General features: G+C 46.2%; 2 pseudogenes; one reads left to right on the top strand and one right to left on the bottom strand.

Moving 5' to 3' along the window:
* Positions 1–10,984, bottom strand: part of LOC134395799 (zinc finger protein 850-like) — a 229,615-nt pseudogene extending 218,631 nt beyond the window's left edge.
* Positions 10,985–14,092: 3,108 nt separating this feature from the next.
* LOC134395798 (zinc finger protein 208-like) overlaps positions 14,093–19,995 on the top strand; it is a 215,598-nt pseudogene continuing 209,695 nt past the window's right edge.

The following is a 19,995-nucleotide window of genomic DNA, read 5'->3' as shown; positions in this document are numbered from 1 at the left end:
CAGCTGAAAAATAAATGGAAAGAGACATGATCCTCAATTCAGGAAACAAACCAGTGATTTCTTGTTTTGATTAACAGAGGAAAATCCAGCAAATATATTACCATATTTCTTCGATTCTAAGACACCATCTATTGTAAGACGCACACTAATTTCAGTACCACCAACAGAAAAATCACTTTGATTCTAAGAAATAATAAAGGCACCCGTGATTCTAAGGTGTACCCCGTTTTTAGAGATGTTTATATGGGGAAAAAGTACATCTTAAAATCGAAGAAAGACGGTACATAGTCTCTGGTAATGAATAGGAGAGTAAAGAGTTTTTAATGGATGCCCATTTATATACATGTATTTATCAGTTGTCTATTAAGACATCGTGTCTTCAAGACGGGCCACAGCGGTAGGTAACAGTTGTAATAAAACAAGAAGTCATTCTAAAAATCAGACAGTGGAATAAACAGATATTGGAAAACATAGTTCAGTTACAGATAACAATAGCCCAACCCAGCAAAGGACACCATGGTCAATGAGATCAAAAGCCATCGAGAAATGCAAAAGACCTTCTGGGTTGAACAGTGATATTGACCAGGCTGATCCAGGACCTGAAGAGTCAGTACCCTTTAATTAATTAATTAATTAATTAATTACATTTTTATACCGCCCAATAGCCGAAGCTCTCTGGGCGGTTCACAAAAATTAAAACCACAATAAAACACCTTTAAGAACGCCTGGAACTGAGAAGCCACCACTGTCTCCTATATCTTCCTTTGAAAAGGGAGTTTATTAATTGGGGGATAATCAGAAATCATAGGCTGGAAGTACATAAGAATATAAGGACATCAGAAGAGCCCTGATGCTGGATCAGACCAAGGGTCCATCTAGTCCAACTCTCTGTTCACACAGTGGCCAACCAGCCATCGGCCAGGGATGAACAAGCAGGACAGGGTGCAAAAGCACCCTCCTACCCATGTTCCCCAGCAACTGGTGCACACAGGCTTACTGCCTCAAATACCTGGGAAAGCACACAACCAACAGGGCTTGTAGCCATGGATAGCCTTCGCCTCCAGGAATTGATCCAACCCCCTTTGAAAGCCACCCAAATGGGTGGCCATCACTATATCTTGTGGTAGTGAGTTCCATCATTTAACTATGTCCTGTCTGAAGAAGTCCTTCCCCTTCTTTGTTCTGGATCTCCCACCAATCAGCTTCATGGCATGACCCTGGGTTCTACATCCCAGAGTGCAGGACACAGAATAACGGGTTCAAGTTACAGGAAGCCAGATTCCAGCAGGACATCAGGAAAAACTTCTTGACTGTTAGAGCAGTACCACAATGGAGCCAGTGAGCTAGGGAGGTGGTGTCCCATGGCTAGAAATTCTGAGGGGAGAAACGCTCAAGAGGAACGGTGATCCTGAGAACTGAAATACTGAAGGCACAATCAGAAACCATTTCCATGGGAAGGAAACACAGAGGGACATTTCAAGAAACCTGGGCGGCTGCACAGAAAGCAGGTGGTGGGACTACATGGCCAGTTGGGCAACCTCACACTCTAGGATTCCAGGATCTCTCAGCCTAGGGAAAGAGGGAGCCTTACCCAGAAAGGCCAGATTCCTGTGGTTCTCCTCCATGACGTCCCTGTGCAGAGCCCTCTGGCCTGGATCCAGAAGAGCCCACTCCTCCTCCGTGAAACACACAGCCACCTCCTCCAAGGTCACCGGAGCCTGGAAGAGGAAGAGGTTCTCTGAGCAGGTAACGCAAGACAGACAGTAATGGAGAGGTGGTTGGAGGTCCTCCTGCAGGATCCAGGGCTCCATGAATGACATTCAAAGCCTTCTTGGAAGCCACCAGAGATAGATGGTACTTCCACACTCAGGGGACTGAGGCACCCAGGCCTCCCGTACCTGTTCCGGTAGCCCAGAAGATCTTTCCAGACCACCACAAAGAGGAGAAGGCCGAGAAGGACCTCCCAGAGTCCTCCCGCTCTCTCTGAGTGTCACTCCATCTCCTAAGAGGAAGATAAAGAAAGAAGGTGGGGAGATACTTTAAGCTTCATTTATTTATTTATTTATTTATTTATTTATTTATTGCACTTATTATTGGGATATGTTGCTCTAATATTCACAACCTTATTTTAGTTATTGCCAGACTGGGCTTCTGGCCAATAATCTTATAACAGAGTTTTTGTAGCGGTTTCCAGCACAGTCAGCACAGATACAGATTAAGACAGAGACTTTCAGTAGGTTTAAAGAAACCTTTACTGGCATATAAAATATAATTTAGTTATGGCAATCACAAATACAAATACTTACATACGGTCAGTCAAAACAGCTCTGATACATGGAGTGATACAATGATCTCTGATACATGTACATGGGAATACAATCCTTTTATAGGCTAACTGTACAATTGCGCAACTGCTTGCAATCCCTTAATTGAAACAATCAAGTCACCAATTATTCAATCATGACATCAATGTCCAGGTGCAACGTTGACCTTTAAGTTTTCTGCTGAGTCTTCTGATTCCTCCAGCTCCTCAGCAATTAGTAAATCCCTGGAAACATAACCAGGATCCATTCCAGGATCCAACACCCCTTCTTATGTTTACACAGGATTTAACAACACATTGTACAGTTATTTACATTTGTCCTCCCTGAAACCTAAAGTTTCACAAACTTCCCTGTGTTTGGTGGGACCTAGTGGCTTTGTGAACATGTCAGCAAGGTTTTCTTTAGACTCACAATAAACTCACAATAAACTTCCACTTTCTTTGTGTTTTTCATGTTTTGAAAAATTGTGGCTATGTGCTTTAACTTTAACTGTCACTGGCTTCTCCACCGGGACCTTAAAGTCCTTTATTTACTGAATTAGCCAAGTAACCTTACCAAAAAACCTGCACAATACTTAGCCTCATAGGAAAAACTTCACTTGCTTCCTATCTTTTCAAACGTCACCATAAACCTGCTGAGAATAGTAACAAAACACAATCAAACTGTTCACTGAACATAACATTTTCTCACCACCAAATGATACAAGCCTGAAGTTGCTAAAGCTGTTTCTTTTGCAGGTTGCTTCACACATTCATTTCCATGGGGCTTTTTCCCTTTGCAATCCTGCAATCACATTGCTTAGCAAAAAACTTCTTTCATCTGCTTGATCCTTTTTCAATCCTAGGAAAAACTCTTTCCAACAACAAAAGATTTAAACATTTTTGAAGAACATTCAATTTCAAACTGCCTCCTTAACTTTTCTGGCAACAAGCCGAGGCTTGAATTTCTTCACCCCTTCTCTAACTGCTTGCGTCTAAACACCTTCCTGCAGCTTAGAGATTTTTGCCCTACTGGCAAACTCGTCTCTTCCTTAAGACTGCTTCTTTTCTTTTGCTCGGCACTTTCCCTCTGCTGCCTCTCTAAAGAATTCAACTTCTTTACCTCAGAGTAAGAACTAGGCTCATAATTCACACAGCAAGCTTCAAAGCCGTACCGCTCTGGTGGTACGCCTTTATTAACTCTTTGACTACGTCTTGGAGCTTCTTCCGGCTGTTGTTCGTGCCTTAACTCTTGAGTCTCTGCACTTTGTGGGTTAACCAACAATTCAGGTTCCTGCCTGCTTTCTAGTTCTACCAGCACTTCCGGGTTGCCGTGCACTCTTTTCCAATTTGCTTCACTAAAGTTAGCTGACCTAGAAACCACTATCCTTCCCCCTTCACACAAAAACCTCCAGTTGTTGTGATCATAACCTACAAAGCGTAAAATAATTCCCTTTGGTGATAAATTACGCCTCTGTGAGATTGGAACATTTACAACAGCAAAACTCCCCCAAGTTCTCAAGTGCTTTAGATTTGGTTTCCTGTTGTAAAGCAAAAAGAAAGGAATGTTATTTATGGTCTTAGTCCAAGTCCTGTTACAAAGGTAATTGGCTGCCACAAACGCTTCTCCCCACAATTGTGGCTCTGCTTCAGCGTCCTTTAACAAGCACTCCATTTTTTCTTTCAGCACGCCGATGCGCCTCTCAACATTGCCGTTCTGATGCGGTGTCCTCGGGCTGCATAATTTATGACTTATGCCAGTCTTTTTACAAAACTGCTTAAAACGGGTCGATTGGAATTCGCCTCCCCGATCCGTCAAAATCTCACGTATTTGCTTCTGGAGTTTTCTCTCTATGAATTTAACCCATTCCTGCACCGTGTCTAAACATTCAGATTTGTGCTTTAACAAATATACCCACGAAAACCGGGTTTTATCATCCAGAATGACTAAAGCATATCTGGCTCCTCCATAGCTCTCTGGAAACGGGCCGGTCAGATCCATGTGCACCAGTCCCAATACGTGTTGACTCCGCCAGTCTCTGACACGTGGAATATTCCTCTGCTTCGACTTGGCAACTTTACAAACCAAACAATCCAAAAAATTGTTGCATTTCTGAACTTTTAGACCCTCTGAAAAATTCAGAGTTTTGTTCAGAACTTTAAAACTCGAATGTCCAAGCCTCCTATGTAAAACATGGATGCAATTGTCATGGTTAGGAACATTTTCAAAGGTTTCCATACAACCTGCTTGCACCTCTGGAGTTTCTTCCTCATTTGGATTGTTCTGTATAAAATACAATCCATTCTGCATCTTTGCAGTTGCTCTTAGGAGTCCATGCTTTCGAATAAAGCATTTGTCTTTTTCAAAAGACACACAGAAACCTTTTTCTGTTAAACTTGATACTCCTAGAAGAGAATAACTTAAACTGGGAACAAACAATGCATTATTAAAGCATTCTTTCAAAAAAGGTAGTCTGCACGAGCCTTCGCCAGACACTTGAACTTTTTTGCCATCAGCCAGCGTGATAGATTTTTCAGAAGAGTCCCTGAAGTCCTGGAAGAAGTCAGGTCTATTCGAAATCACTGTAGAAGATCCAGAGTCTATGAGCCACTGAAAGCTCTTCCCTCCTGCTTGCTTGCAGAGTTGACTCCTTGCTTCTGCCGTCACTAGCTGCACTGATTTATTTTTCCCTCTGTCCTCTTTGTTGGGCTCTGATTGTAATTTAACTCTACAATCCTTTTGCAAATGTCCCAACTTCTGGCACCTGAAGCACCGTAGAGGTTTCTTAGGTTTGGGCTTTCTCGAAGTTGAAAACGCTGACTCATTTTCCTCCTTCTTCACCAAAGCCTTAACCCCTTCATACCCAGACCATTCTTCAAACGCGTCTGGTTTGTCGCCTGAACTGCTTTGGGCTGACTTTCTCAAAGTCCTCTTTTGACATTCTTCTATCAATCTGCCCGATATCAAATTTAAAGTCATGTCTTGGATCCTCATTGCTTCTAAAGTTGTCACCAGCACGTCCCAGGACGGTGGTAAGCTCGATAAAACCACATACGTTTTCATTTTGTCACTGAGAGGTAAGCCTGCTGCATTTAGACTTTCAAAACAGTCTCTTAATTTCTGCAAGTGGGCTTTTACATCTTCTCCCTCTTTCATCAGTGTGCGGTAGAGCTTTCTGGTTAAACTTATTCTAGCTCCAGCGGTATCTCTGATATATACAGCTCTAATTTTAGCCCAGATAACATCAACTGTGTCTTCTCTACTTATATAAGACAGTTGGTCATTTCTCATGGACAAAACAATGTGGGCTTTTGCCCGGTCAGCGCGACGTCTCCATGCCTGTAAATCTGCTGCATTCAAATCTTCTGCTGGGGCATCTGTTACAACCTCCCACAGATCAAGATTTCTCAGGCTCATTTCTAACTTGAATGACCATGACATGTAATTTTCGTCTGTAAGTAATTCCATAGGGACAGTGTTCCCAACATTTAGTGCCATACTTTCAATTTAACAGGTTGTTTCTGATATACAACCCCTTCAGTGGTTTAATTTCTTTTAGGGCCTGACCAGCTATACAATTTCAGCTTCCTCAGTGCCCCCTTAAATTCAAAACCACTCTTGCCAGTTCTCTCCGTGTGATTTTTCAGACACCAGCTATCCGAAATAGCTTTTCGGCTGCCTGTTCCTCCGACTTTCAACAAAGACGCTCAGGAATTTAATCAACCACGGCTTAATCTTTTAGTCCTACTGTTCTTGCTGTAACCACTCTGCTTGCTGGTTGTTTTAGGGGCTGGGCCCATAACCTATTGGGATATGTTGCTCTAATATTCACAACCTTATTTTAGTTATTGCCAGACTGGGCTTCTGGCCAATAATCTTATAACAGAGTTTTTGCAGCGGTTTCCAGCACAGTCAGCACAGACACAGATTAAGACAGAGACTTTCAGTAGGTTTAAACAAACCTTTACTGGCATATAAAATATAATTTAGTTATGGCAATCACAAATACAAATACTTACATACGGTCAGTCAAAACAGCTCTGATACATGGAGTGATACAGTGATACAATGATCTCTGATACATGTACATGGGAATACAATCCTTTTATAGGCTAACTGTACAATTGCGCAACTGCTTGCAATCCCTTAATTGAAACAATCAAGTCACCAATTATTCAATCATGACATCAATGTCCAGGTGCAACGTTGACCTTTAAGTTTTCTGCTGAGTCTTCTGATTCCTCCAGCTCCTCAGCAATTAGTAAATCCCTGGAAACATAACCAGGATCCATTCCAGGATCCAACACTTATATACCGCTCCCATAGCCAGGGTTCTCTGGGCAGTTTACAGAAATTATAAAATTGAGATAAAAACTAGTATACAAAATTTAAAATTCTAAAACACAGAACATACACACATAAACCCTAAACATGTGGCTGATTAAGATGTGCTGCCATATGCCTGGGCAAAGAGGAAAGTCTTAACCTGGCGCCGAAAAGAAAGCAGCGTTGGTGCCAGGCGAGCCTTGTCAAGGAGTTCATTCCACAGTCTGGGAGCCACCACCGAAAAGGCCCTGTCCCTCGTTGCCACACTCCGAGCCTCTCTCGGAGTAGGCATCCGGAGGAGGACCTTAGATGTTGAACGTAGTGACCGGGTATATTCACGTTGGGAGAGGCGTTCCATCAGGTATTGTGGTCCCAAGCCGTGTAAGGTTTTATAGGTCAAAACCAGCACCTTGAATTGGGCTCGGAAACATATAGGCAGCCAGTGCAAGCGGACCAGAGCAGGTGTTATATGGTTGAACCTTCTGGTTCCCGAAATCAATCTGGCCGCTGCGTTTTGCACGAGCTGCAGCTTCTGAACTGTCTTCAAAGGCAGCCCTACGTAGAGTGCATAGCAGTAATCTAACTTGGAGGTTACCAGAGCATGGACAACTGAAGCCAGGTTATCCCTGTCTAGATAGGGGCGTAGCTGGGCCACCAACCGGAGTTTGTAGAAGGCACTCCATGCCACTGAGGTCACCTGAGCCTCATGTGACAATGATGGATCTAAAAGAACCCCCAAGCTACGAACCTGCTCTTTCAGGGTGAGTGCAATCCCATCCACAACCAGTAGAACGTTTTGCATTTGAATTCCTATTTTAAAAAAACATCTGTCTCTACAAGGCCTTTGGTTATAATGAAATGCATATAGAGACTCCATCTAGAAAACAAAACTCCCTTTTTCACACGTTACAGAGACATTCCTCCTTCCCACATGGACTTAAAAGCAGCCCACGGATGTCAGGCAGAGGGGGCAGAAGGAGACCATGTTGAAAGATGCCCCATTGATCCATACCCAGAGATGTGGCACCTCCGTTCGCCTCCTGCAGCATCTCCCCGAACGTCGGCTTCTCTTCTATGCCCCACACCTCCATTCCCTCAGCAACATCTGTGGCATCTTGGGGTAGCTTCTCCTGGTCCTGGGAGAGGAGGAAGGAAACCAGGTAAGGAATTCATGTGATGTCATTTTAGAAGGAAGGAGCCAGGTACAGGCCAAGGACAGGGTTTCCTAGGGTGGCTTTATGTATTTATTTTGCATTCTCAGTGAAGTGGCCAAGTTTGCCGAGGACAGCAACTTATTTAAGGTGGTTGAAACAAAAAAGGATTGTGAGGAGCTCCAAAAGGATCCCTCCAAACTTGGAGAGTAGGCGTCCCAATGGCAGATGCGGTTCAATGTAAGCAAGAGCAAAGTATAACACGATGGAATGTGAAGATGAAATTCTCTCTCACCTGCTGCTGCTCTCTGTCCTCTGCCTGGCTCAGGAGGAAGCCTTCTGCCAGGGCCACCGCCTGGCAACTGGTCTCCGGATTACACTCCCGGACCCAGCTCTCCATCTCCGGGGGAAGGACAGCCAGGAACTGCTCCAGGACCACCAGGTCCAAGATCTGCTTCTTGGTCCGCCATTCTGGCTTCAGCCACCGGGAGCAAAGGCGGTGGAGTTGGCTGCAAACCACTCGGGGGCCCTCGGCCTCCTGGTAGTCAAAGTCCCGGAAACGCCGGCGCTGCTCTTCCCATTGGGAGCTGCTCCCGCTCTGGCTCTCCAGCCCGGTTTCCCCCCAGAGCTTCCCCTTGCTCCCATCCTGGGTGGTGCGGGGGCCTTTTCCTGCCTCAGGACTAGCACAGTCCGGCTCTTCCATCTTCACTCTCAGTTCCATCTCAGCCTCCCAGAGGACGCGAAGGGCCCCAATTCCAGCCTTCCGACAGGGAGGAGGTCACATCCTGCAAAGGTCACAAGCCCTTCACACCCGAACCTGGCAAAAGAAGAGGGCAAAACCCACAGTTCAGATATAAAATTTCGAGTATTGTTTTGGGCAGTTTTTAGAGATCTAAAGTCACTATATTGTCTTCTGACAGCCTGCTGAAACCCACGACCTCCAGATATCTTGGACTTCAGCTCCCATCTGCACCAGGCAGCATCAGGAATGCTGGCATTGTAGTCGAAGATACCTTGAGGGCACCAGGTTGTGGAGGGCTGCTTTAGGAACATATGTTATGTATGGTTTCATTTGCTCATAAAATTATCATTTAATTTTAAAGCTTTTAAATGTAAACGCAGCTAGAAAATTTGTAATTATTGTCGGAATAGAACTACCTTAGACAACTGCTGTCGCATCAGAAACATGATGCTGTCAAGGATGAACCATGGTGACTCTGCTCACAGTTTGGGAAACTGAGCGGAAAATGTCTATCGGTAAAATGCACTTTAGATTAATAATTTTAATTTTAACTTTGCTGTTTTAAATTTGCATTTTAAAATTGTATTTAGTTATTATTTATTTATTTAAAACATTTATATCCCGCCCTATAGCAATAAGACCTCAGGGCGGCGTACAGATAAAAGCATACAGCATAAAAACAGTAAATATACACAGCTAAAAACAAATTAAACTATAATCCTGGTTGTGCTTTTATATTGCATTTTATATTATGGTTTTATGCTGTTGTTTTATACTTTGAATGGTTTTAATTTTTTGTGAACCACCCAGGGATCTTTGGGTATTGGGCGGTATTGAAATGCAATAAATAAATAAATAAATAAATAAATAAAAAGCTCACACCAACGCCGACATTTTAGAAGCAGGAAAGGCTGGTTGATTTACTGCAGTTATATTCCTCTCTTCTTTTTTCGCCCCCTGCAAGGTGCCCAAAGCAGCATACAAAAACCTTCATTCTCTCCACTTTTATTTTCACAAGAACCCTGCAAGGGAGGCCAGGTTGTGAGTCTCTGACAGACCCAACGTCGCCCAGTGGGCTCGTTCCAGAGCCAGGCAGGGGCTTGTACCTGGATATCCGGCTGAAACTTTTCTGGGCTACTTCTGAACCCAAACCCCAAAGCCCACTGTGGGGCGGGAGACAGGCCTTGAGGAGTTCATGGGAGCTCTTTTCTCCTTTGTACGTTCTGTGTCTAATGGGCTTTATTATTTGTGAGCAGCCCAGAGAGGTCCAGCTAGGAGGGGACCAGAAACATAAGAAATGAAATTGGGGGGATGGGGAGCTCCATCCCCTGAGCCTCCCCTAGGACCGAGAAGGATGAGGTCTAACACTGCACCTGGGTCCCAAGCGGGTCTTTGGACGGAGCATCTCCAGCGCTGCTGCAGCCAAGCAGGGTTTGAACCTGGATCTCTGGCTGAAACTTTTCTGGGCTACTTCTCAAGCAGGCTGCGGCTACGAACCCCAAAGTGGGGCAGAAGACAGGCCTGGACAACTGTGGTTTTATGGAACCAGTGACCTAGGGAGGTTGTGGGCTCTCCCACACTAGAGGCCTTCAAGAGGCAGCTGAACAACCACCAGTCAGGGATGCTTTCGGGTGGATTCCTGCATTGAGCAGGGGGTTGGACTGGATGGCCTTGTAGGTCCCTTCCAACTCTGCTATTCTATGATTCTATGCAAGCCCTTTTCTTGCTTGTACGTCTCCTGTGCAATGTGGTTTTAATAACAACAACAACAATAATCATAATTTGGTACCCACCTCTCCCTCTAGATCGAGGCAGGGTACAACGCAAATGCAAAACACCATAAAATACGCACCATTGATTAAAACGGTTAAAACGGATACATTATTTTAAAAAGTAGCAGGTTATGAAAAGACATCTTGAAATTCAACTGGCTTTTAACGTCTGTGAGCAGCCCAGAGAGCTCCGGCTAGGAGGGGACCAGAAATATAAGAAGTGGAATGAAATGAAGGGGGGGGGGCTGCTGCTCCCCCTGAGCCTCCCCCAGGACCGAGAAGGATGAGGCCCAACCCTGCACCTGCGTCCCCAGCATTGCTCCAGCCTCCCCCTCCCCTCCCCAGCACCCCCCCTTTGAGACCCCTGCCCCAAACGGTCCCACTGCCTTCCCCTCTCTCTTGCTCCCCCCCCCCCACAGAGACCCCTCCCCAGATTCCTTCCTCCTTTGCAGCCCCTGCACCGATCCTGCTCTCTGTACCCGGGGTGGTGGTGGTGGAGGATTCCGGGTAACCTTGCACCGGAGGGGGGGGGGCTGTGCCCACAATTCGCCTTCCTTCGGAATGGGGGGGGGAGTATGGCTTCGGGGTGGCGACCCCACTCTTTCTCCCTCCCCCGATCTCCCCTTTGCTCTGCACTCACCTGGCAGGAGGAGGAAGGGGGGGGGGTTCCTTGCTGGCGTGGGAAAATCCTAGTGGGAGGGAAGGGGGGAGGGACAGAGAAGGAGGGGAGGGGCAGGAAGTGAGGTTGCTCAGCCCGCCCCTCCCTCTGCAGGAGCCTCTCTAGGAAGAGGCGCTCTCTGCCCGGGGACCCTTCCCCAAAGACCCCCCCTCCCTCCTGGGCGACCCTGGGACCCTCCGGGGGGCTGGGATGGAGCCGAGCGTGAAGGTGGAAGGACGAGGCTTCTTCCCTGGGGTGGTCCGGGGAAGGGTCGAGCAGGAGAGCTCTAGCGGCAGTAGCGCCCAATGGGAGGAGCAGCGCCGGCGGCGTTTCCTGGCCTTTGGCTACCAGTAGGCAGAGGGCCCCCGCGAGGCTTGCAGCCGCCTCCACCGCCAGTGGCTGGAGCCGGAAAGGAGCACGGAAGCTCAGACGCAGGACCTGGTGCTCCCGGAGCAGTTCTTGGCCGTCCTGCCCCCGGAGATGGAGAACTGGGTCAGGGAGTGCGGAGCGGAGAGCAGCGCCCAGGCGGTGGCCCCGGCGGGAGGCTCCCTCCTGAGCCAGGCGGAGGACGGAGAGCAGCAGCAGGCGAGCGGGGATTTCATCCTGGGGTCTCCAAGGGGCTGAGAGGGGGCTGATCCCCGCTGCTTTCTCCATCCCTTGCAGAAGGAAGAGCCCACAAGGCAGTGGGTCTGAATGTGTGGCTCTTCAGGGCAGTTGAAGGGGGCTGGGAATTATTATTATTATTATTATTTATTTATATAGCGCCATCAATGTACATGGTGCTGTACAGAGTAAAACAATAAATTAGCAAAACCCTGCCACATAGGCTTACATTCTAATAAAATCATAATAAAACAATAAGAAGGGGAAGAGAATGCACCAAACAGGCACAGGGTAGAGTAAAACTAACAGTATAAAAGGCAGAACAAAATCAAGTTTTAAAAGCTTTAGGAAAAAGAAAAGTTTTTAGCTGAGCTTTAAAAGCTGCGATTGAACTTGTAGTTCGCAAATGTTCTGGAAGAGCGTTCCAGGCGTAAGGGGCAGCGGAAGAAAATGGACGAAGCCGAGCAAGGGCAGTTCACAAAAGTTAAAACCATTAAGAACATCATAAAACATCCAACAAGCTAAAAACCCAAATACAACCAGGATAAAACCACACAGCAGAAATTGATACGGGATTAAAACACAGAATTAAAACAGGAAAGTTTAAATTTTAGGTGTTAAAATACTGAGAAAATAAAAAGGTCTTCAACTGGCGACGGAAGGAGTACAGCGTAGGCGTCAGGTGGACCTCTGGGGAGCTCATTCCACAGCCGAGGTGCCGCAACAGAGAAAGCCCTCCTCCTAGTAGCCACAAGGAGGTGGGGGGGGTCTTCCTCCACCAGTGGTACAATCCTTCCAGCACAGAGGGCACATCTGTGAGCTTCTCTGCTTCCTCCTGGTTCATTTTGTTGGGTTGGGGGCATGGTTACGATGCCCTGTACTGGTATTTTTCAAAGCCTTAGAATCATAGAATAGCAGAGTCAGAAAGGGCCTACAAGGCCATCGAGTCCAACCCCCTGCTCAATGCAGGAATCCACCCTGAAGCATCCCAGACAGATGGTTGTCCAGGTGCCTCTTGAAGGCCTCTAGTGTGGGAGAGGCCACAACCTCACCAGGCAACTGATTCCATTGTCGTACTGCTCTAACAGTCAGGAAGTTTTTCCTGATGTCCAGCTGGAATCTGGCTTCCTTTAACTTGGGCCCATTATTCCGTGCCCTGCACTCTGGGAGGATTGAGAAGAGATCCGGGCCCTCCTCTGGCTTTCAAGTATATGAAGAGTTCTATCATGTCTCCCCTCAATCTTCTCTTCTCCAGGCTAAACATGCCCAGTTCTTTCAGTCTCTCTTCATAGGGCTTTGTTTCCAGACCCCTGATCATCCTGGTTGCTCTCTTCTGAACACGCTCCAACTTGTCTGCGTCCTTCTTGAATTGTGGTGCCCAGAACTGGATGCAATACTCTAGATGAGGCCTAACCAGGGCCGAATAGAGAGGAACCAGTACTTCACGTGATTTGGAAGCTATACTTCTATTAATGCTGCCCAAAATAGCATTTGCCTTTCTTGCAGCTATATCGCACTGTTGGCTCCTATTCAGCTTGCGATCTACAACAATTCCCAGATCCTTCTCGTTTGTAGTATTGCTGAGCCAAGTATCTCCTGTCTTGTAACAGTGCATCTGGTTTCTATTTCCTAGATGTAGAACTTGGCCCCAGATGTAGAACTTGGGGCTAATTTAATAGCCCCAATCCAGAGATCCTGACGGCCCCACCTGCCAAACGCCCGGCTATGACTGAGTTTCAGGTCTTGAAAGGCAGAATAAATGTAGGTGTGAATGCAAAGGAACCTCCCTGCGAAAACCTGTCCTTGGCCTGTACCTGATTCCTTCCCTCTGAAATGACATAACACTAATGTATTCCTTACCTGGTTTCCTTCCTCCTCTCCCAGGAGCAGGAGATGCTACCCCAAGAGGCCACGAATGCCGCTGAGGGAATGGAGGTGTGGGGCGTAGAAGAGAAGCCGACGTTTGGGGAGATGCTGCAGGAGGCGGATGGAGCAGCCACCTCTCCAGGTAAGGACCAACGAGGCGTCTTTCAACATGGTCCCCTTCTGCCCACTATGCCTGACATCCGTGGGCTGCTTTTCGATCCGTGTGGGGAGGAGGAATGTCTCCCTAACGTGTGAAAAAAGGAGTTTTGTTTCTATAGATCAAGTCTTTAGATACCTTGAATTATGAAGAAATGCCAGGTGGAAACAGACGGATTTCACACTAGGAATTAAAAGGCACAATGCTCATGAAATATAAAGTATCTCCCCACTTTCTTTGTCTTCCTCTTAGGAGATGGAGCAACACTCAGAGAGAGTGGGAAGACTCTGGGAGGTCCTTCTCGGCCTTCTCCTCTTTGTGGTGGTCTGGAAAGATCTTCTGGGCTAGCGGAGCAGGTACGGGAGGCCTGGGTGCCTCAGTCCCCTGAGTGTGGAAGTACCATCTATCTCTGGTGGCTTCCAAGAAGGCTTTGAATGTCATTCATGGAGCCCTGGATCCTTCAGGAGGACCTCCGACCACCTCCCCATTACTGTCTGTCTTGCGTTACCTGCTCAGAGAACCTCTTCCTCTTCCAGGCTCCGGTGACCTTGGAGGAGGTGGCTGTGTGTTTCACGGAGGAGGAGTGGGCTCTTCTGGATCCAGGCCAGAGGGCTCTGCACAGGGATGTCATGGAGGAGAACCGCAGGAATCTGGCCTTTCTGGGTAAGGCTTCCTCTTTCCCTGGGCTGAGAGATCCTGGAAACCTAGAGTTTGAGGTCACACAACTGGCCATGTAGTCCCACCACCTGCTTTCTGTGCAGCCGCCCAGGTTTCTTGAAATGTCCCTCTGTGTTTCCTTCCCATGGAAATGGTTTCTGATTCTGCCTTCAGTATTTTACTTCTCAGGATCTCCTTTCCCTCTTGAGATTTTCTCCCCTCAGGATTTCTAGCTATGGGACACCACCCAACATTTCTCTGTAGTCTTTAAAATTAGCCTTCCTGAAGTCCAAAATGCGCCTCCAAATAAGCTCAGTTTTCACTTCCCATCTCGGTCACAATTTAGAAGGTGACACTTGGCCCTCAGGTTCCTGGCATTTTCACTAGTTTGAAATTAGTCTGAAGGCCTCTTAGGAACACAGTATAGTTCACTGAGTCTGGCCTATCCAGCCCAGCACTGTCCACACTGGCTGGCAGCAGTGAGTCTCCAGGTCTTGAAGCAGGATTCTTTCCTTGCCCTACCTGGAGAAGCCGCCGGGACTCGAACCTGGGACCTTCTGCCTGCAAAGCGTGTTCTCTGTCTCAATGAGCTATGCCCCCCCCCCTTGATTCGATGTGTGAGGCTTTCTCCCCAGTCCCTGTGAAGTCCACCCCAGGGGTCTGGAAACAAAGCCCTATGAAGGAGACTGAAAGAACTGGGCATGTTTAGCCTGGAGAAGAGAAGATGGAGGGGAGACATGATAGCACTCTTCAAATACTTCAAAGGTTGTCACACAGAGGAGGGCCATGATCTCTTCTTGATCCTCCTAGAGTGCAGGACACGGAATAATGGGCTCAAGTTAAAGGAAGCCAGACATCAGCTGGACATCAGGAAAAACTTCTAGAGGAGGATTTGATGGCTCTTTGTCAAGGAAGGGTCATAACCTGATCAGGTTGGACCTTTAGGTTACCTCTACCAGCATGGAAGAAGGAGTTCGCCCCTAGAGGCAGATGAATCCCAGGGGGTTCCTGTTGTTTATTATGTGCTCCTTCTGAGGCCGGGGGCTCTGTCTGGAAGGGCAAAGCTACCGATACGATGGCTCCCAAAGACCTTTGACCGAATCGTAGACTTGTGTCAGTTCCTCGGCATTCTGCGGAACTGGAGGCTACGGAACACTTGAGCAGGAAACGCTGCGTAAGCAGGACCAAGCCCATGTAGAGACCTCTGCTGTGGCAGGTGAGGAACTTTATGGTTTTACCTGCCGTCAGTGTATGCGCACAAAGCCAGAGCTATTTGGTGTGACAAAGATCTCCCTCGTGAAAGTCCAGCGGAACAGAGTGTGAAATTCTAAGAAGGCCCCTGTGGTAGGTTTGGTTTCCATTTTGCAAGTAGAATTGATCGCATTCACCCCAACTTTGCTATGACGGGTTTAACAGGGTTAGGAATGGATGGGGCCAGGACACCACCTCCCTTTGGTTAGGGTTAGTCCTCAGCTCATGCCATCTGGGAACGTGGACAAGATGTTTCAAGGAGGACTGAGGCCTCCTTCCCTTTCTCTGGACCTATGCCTTTCTTCGGTAACGTGCTAGTTGAGCTTCAGGACATCAATTACTGAAGTGGTCCATACTTTCCTTGACAAGTAGACACAGTTCGTGCTTTTCTAAAGAAGGCACGGTTGCGATCTTTGTTAAAGAAATCAGAATAGTAGAGTTGGAAGGGGCCTATAAGGCCATCGAGTCCACCTTAAAGTATATAATGACTTCTTTATAATCTGTTCCAAAATTTTCCCAGGCTTTGAGGTCAGACTGACTGGTCTGTAGTTCCCAGGTTCCTCCTTTTTGCCCTTTTTGAAGATAGGGACAACGTTAGCCCTCCTCCAGTCGTCCGGCACCTCACCCGTCTTCCATGATTTTGCAAAGATAATAGACAACGGTTCTGAGAGTTCTTCTGCTAGCTCCTTCATTACTCTAGGATGCAGTTCATCGGGCCCTGGAGATTTAAACTCATTCAAGGAAATTAGGGGTTCTTTGACCATTTGTTTATCAATCTCAAACTGCAATCCTGCCCCTTCAGTTTGTACTTCACTTTCGCCAGTGGGGTCATAGACCACTTTTTGGAGAAGACTGAGTCAAAGAAGGAATTGAACACTTCAGCCTTTTCTTTGTCATCTGCTATCAATTTGCCATCCTCATTAAGCAGTTGAACCACCATTTCTTTCCTCTGTCTTTTACTACTCACGTATCTGAAGAAAGGCTTTTTATTGCGTTTAGCATCCCTGACTAATCTCAGCTCATTCTGAGCTTTAGCCTTCCTGACGCCATTTCGGCACTTCTGCGCCACCTGTCTGTACTCTTCTTTTGTAGCCTGGCCTTCCTTCCACTTCCTATATGTATCCTTTTTTGTTTTCAGGTCATCTCTAAGCTTTTTGTGAAGCCACATTGGTTTCCTCTGTTGTCTTCTATCTTTTCTCCTTGTTGGAATTGTTTGTAATTGTGCCCTTAAAATTTCCTTTTTTAAATACTCCCACCCATCCTGCACTCCTTTTCTCATTACGCTCACTTGCCATGGGACCTTACTGATCATGTTGTTGTTTATTCGTTCATTCGCTTCCGACTCTTCGTGACTTCATGGACCAGCCCACGCCAGAGCTTTCTGTTGGCTATCGCCACCCCTAGCTTCCCCAAGGTCAAGTCTGTCACCTCCAGAATATCATCCATCCATCTTGCCCTTGGTCGGCCCCTCTTCCTTTTGCCTTCCACTTTCCCTAGCATCAGCCTCTTCTCCAGGGGATCCTGTCTTCTCATTATGTGGCCAAAGTACTTCAGTTTTGCCTTTAATACCATTCCCTCAAGTGAGCAGTCTGGCTTTATTTCCTCGAGTATGGACTGGTTTGATCTTCTTGCAGTCCAAGGCGCTCTCAGAATTTTCCTCCAACACCACAGTTCGAAAGCATCTCTCTTCCTTCGCTCAGCTTTCCTTATGGTCCAGCTCTCGCAGCCATAGGTTACTACGGGGAATACCATTGCTTTAACTATGCGGACCTTTGTTGTCAGTGTGATGTCTCTGCTCTTAACTATTTTATCAAGATTTGTCATTGCTCTCCTCCCAAGAACTAAACGTCTTTAAAATCAGCTTTCCTAAAATCCAGAGTACGTGTATGGCTACACTCCGCTTTTGCTTCCTTTATAATCAAGAATTCAAGTATGACGTGGTCACTTCCCCCCAGAGTTCCCGTAACTGCCACTTTATCCACTAAGTCATCCTTATTGGTCAGTATTAAGTCAAGGATTGCCGATCCTCTAGTTTCTTCCTCCACTTTTTGTAGGAGAAAATTCTCACCCACACATGTCAGGCTTTTCTTGGAAGGGGCACTTTTGGCAAAAATTGTCTCCCAACAGATGCTGGGGTAATTGAAGTCCCCCATCACTACTACATCAGACTTCCTTGAAACACTGGCAATTTACTTCTCAAAAGTTTCATCCTCGTCTTCTCCTTGATTGGGTGGTCGGTAGTAGACTCTGAATATCATGCTCCTACAGTATCAGAGGCAGTATGCCTGTATACACTAGTAGTTAGGGAACATGGGTGGGAGAATGCTGTTGCACCTGTGTCCTGCTTGCATGTCCCTCACGGACAGCTGGTTTGTCACTGTGTGAACAGAATGCTGGACTAGATGGACCCTTGGTCTGATCCAGCAAGGCTCTTCTTATGTTCTTATGTACTTCCAGCCTATGATTTCTGATTATCCCCTGATTAATAAACTGCCTTTTCAAAGGAAGATATAGGAGACATTGGTGGCCTCTCAGCTGCAGCTGTTCTTAAAGGATATTGACTCTTTAGATCCTGGATTCTGACCTGGGTTTGGGATGGAAACATCTTTGGTCAGCTTGGTGACTACCACTGTTAGGAACTGGACATGAGGTGTTCAACCCAGTTGAGTCTTTCGCATTTCTCGATGCTTTTGATGTCATTGACCATGGTATCCTTTGCTGGGTTGGGCTATTGTTATTTGTTACTGAACAATGTTTTCCAATATATGTTTATTCCACTGTGTGGTTTTTAGTATGAATTTTTGTTTTATTACAACTGTTACCTATTGCTGTGAGCCGTCTTTTACAGATGACAGGCCATAAATACTGGTGTATTTTTAAAAATACGGGTATCCAATAAAAGCTCTGTGTGTGCTCAGGTCTATTCATCTTCGGAGACTACTTAATATATTTGCAAGGATCTTCTCCTGATTTTTCCTCTGTTAATGAAATCTGCAAATCACTGGGTTGTTCCATGAATTGAACATCATGTCTCTTTTCATTTATATTTCAGCCGATGTGATGAAGAGCGACTGCAATGGGAAAGAGCAGAAATGGATAACTGAACATGAAGAGACGGGGCAGAACAAATCCACTTCTTCTGAAGAGGCTAACTTCCATGAAATCCCTATGCCCGAAGAATATTTTGAAGGAAACGAAAGAATTATTCAGAATGCAGAGAAAGAGTGGAAATGCTCCGAGTGTGGAAAGAGCTTCACTCAGAGGGGCAACCTTAAACGTCATCAAAGAATTCACACAAGGGAGAAGCCCTACAAATGCTCAGAATGTGGAAAGAGCTTCCGTGAGATCTCCAGTCTTAAACAACATCAAATAAATCACACGGAAGTAAAGCCTTATAAATGCTCAGAGTGTGGAAAAGGGTTCAGTCTTTCCTCCCTCCTTAAACAACATCAAATAATTCACACGGAACTAAAGCCGTATAAATGCTCAGAATGCGGAAAGAGCTTCCGTCAGATCTCCCATTTTAAACGACATCAAATAATTCACACAGGGGAGAAGCCCTATCAGTGCTCAGAATGCGGAAAGAGCTTCCGTCAGATCTGCAGTCTTAAACAACATCAAAGAATTCACACAGGGGAAAAGCCCTATAAGTGCTCAGAATGCGGAAAGAGCTTCCGTCAGATCTCCAGTCTTAAACAACATCAAATAAATCACACGGAAGTAAAGCCTTATAAATGCTCAGAATGTGGAAAAAGCTTCAGTCTTTCCTCCCTCCTTAAACAACATCAAATAATTCACACGGAACTAAAGCCCTATCAGTGCTCAGAATGCGGAAAGAATTTCCGTCAGATCTCCCGTCTTAAACAACATCAAAGAATTCACACAGGGGAGAAGCCCTATAAGTGCTCAGAATGCGGAAAGAATTTCCGTCACATCTCCAGTCTTAAACAACATCAAAGGATTCACACAGAAGTAAAGCCTTATAAATGCTCAGAATGTGGAAAAAGCTTCAGTCTTTCCTCCCTCCTTAAACAACATAAATTAATTCACACAGGAGAGAAGCCTTATAAATGCTCAGTATGTGGAAAATGTTTCAGGCACAGGTCTCCGCTTAAGGCACATGAAAGGATGCACACAGGCGAGAAGCCCTATAAATGCTCAGAGTGTGGAAAGGGCTTCATTATAAATTCACGCCTTACAAGCCACCAAAGAATTCATGCAAGGGAGAAGTCCAATGAATGTTCCAAGTGTGGAAAGAGCTTCAGTCAGAGCTCTGACCTTAAGTCACATCGAAGAATCCACACAGGTGAGAAGCCCTATAAATGCTCAGAATGTGGAAACTGCTTCACTCGGAGCTCCAACCTTAAACAACATCAATTAATTCATACAGATGTTAAACCTTATAAATGCTCAGCGTGTGGAAAGAGCTTCAGTCGGAGCTCCCATCTTAAGGAACACGAAAGAGTTCACACAGGGGAGAAGCCCTACAAATGCTCAAAGTGTGGAAAT

This window comes from Elgaria multicarinata, chromosome 3 (assembly GCF_023053635.1).
Source record: "Elgaria multicarinata webbii isolate HBS135686 ecotype San Diego chromosome 3, rElgMul1.1.pri, whole genome shotgun sequence".
Lineage (NCBI taxonomy): Eukaryota > Metazoa > Chordata > Lepidosauria > Squamata > Anguidae > Elgaria > Elgaria multicarinata.
Note: the sequence above shows the minus strand (reverse complement) of the source record. Positions and strands in the feature narration are given on the sequence as shown.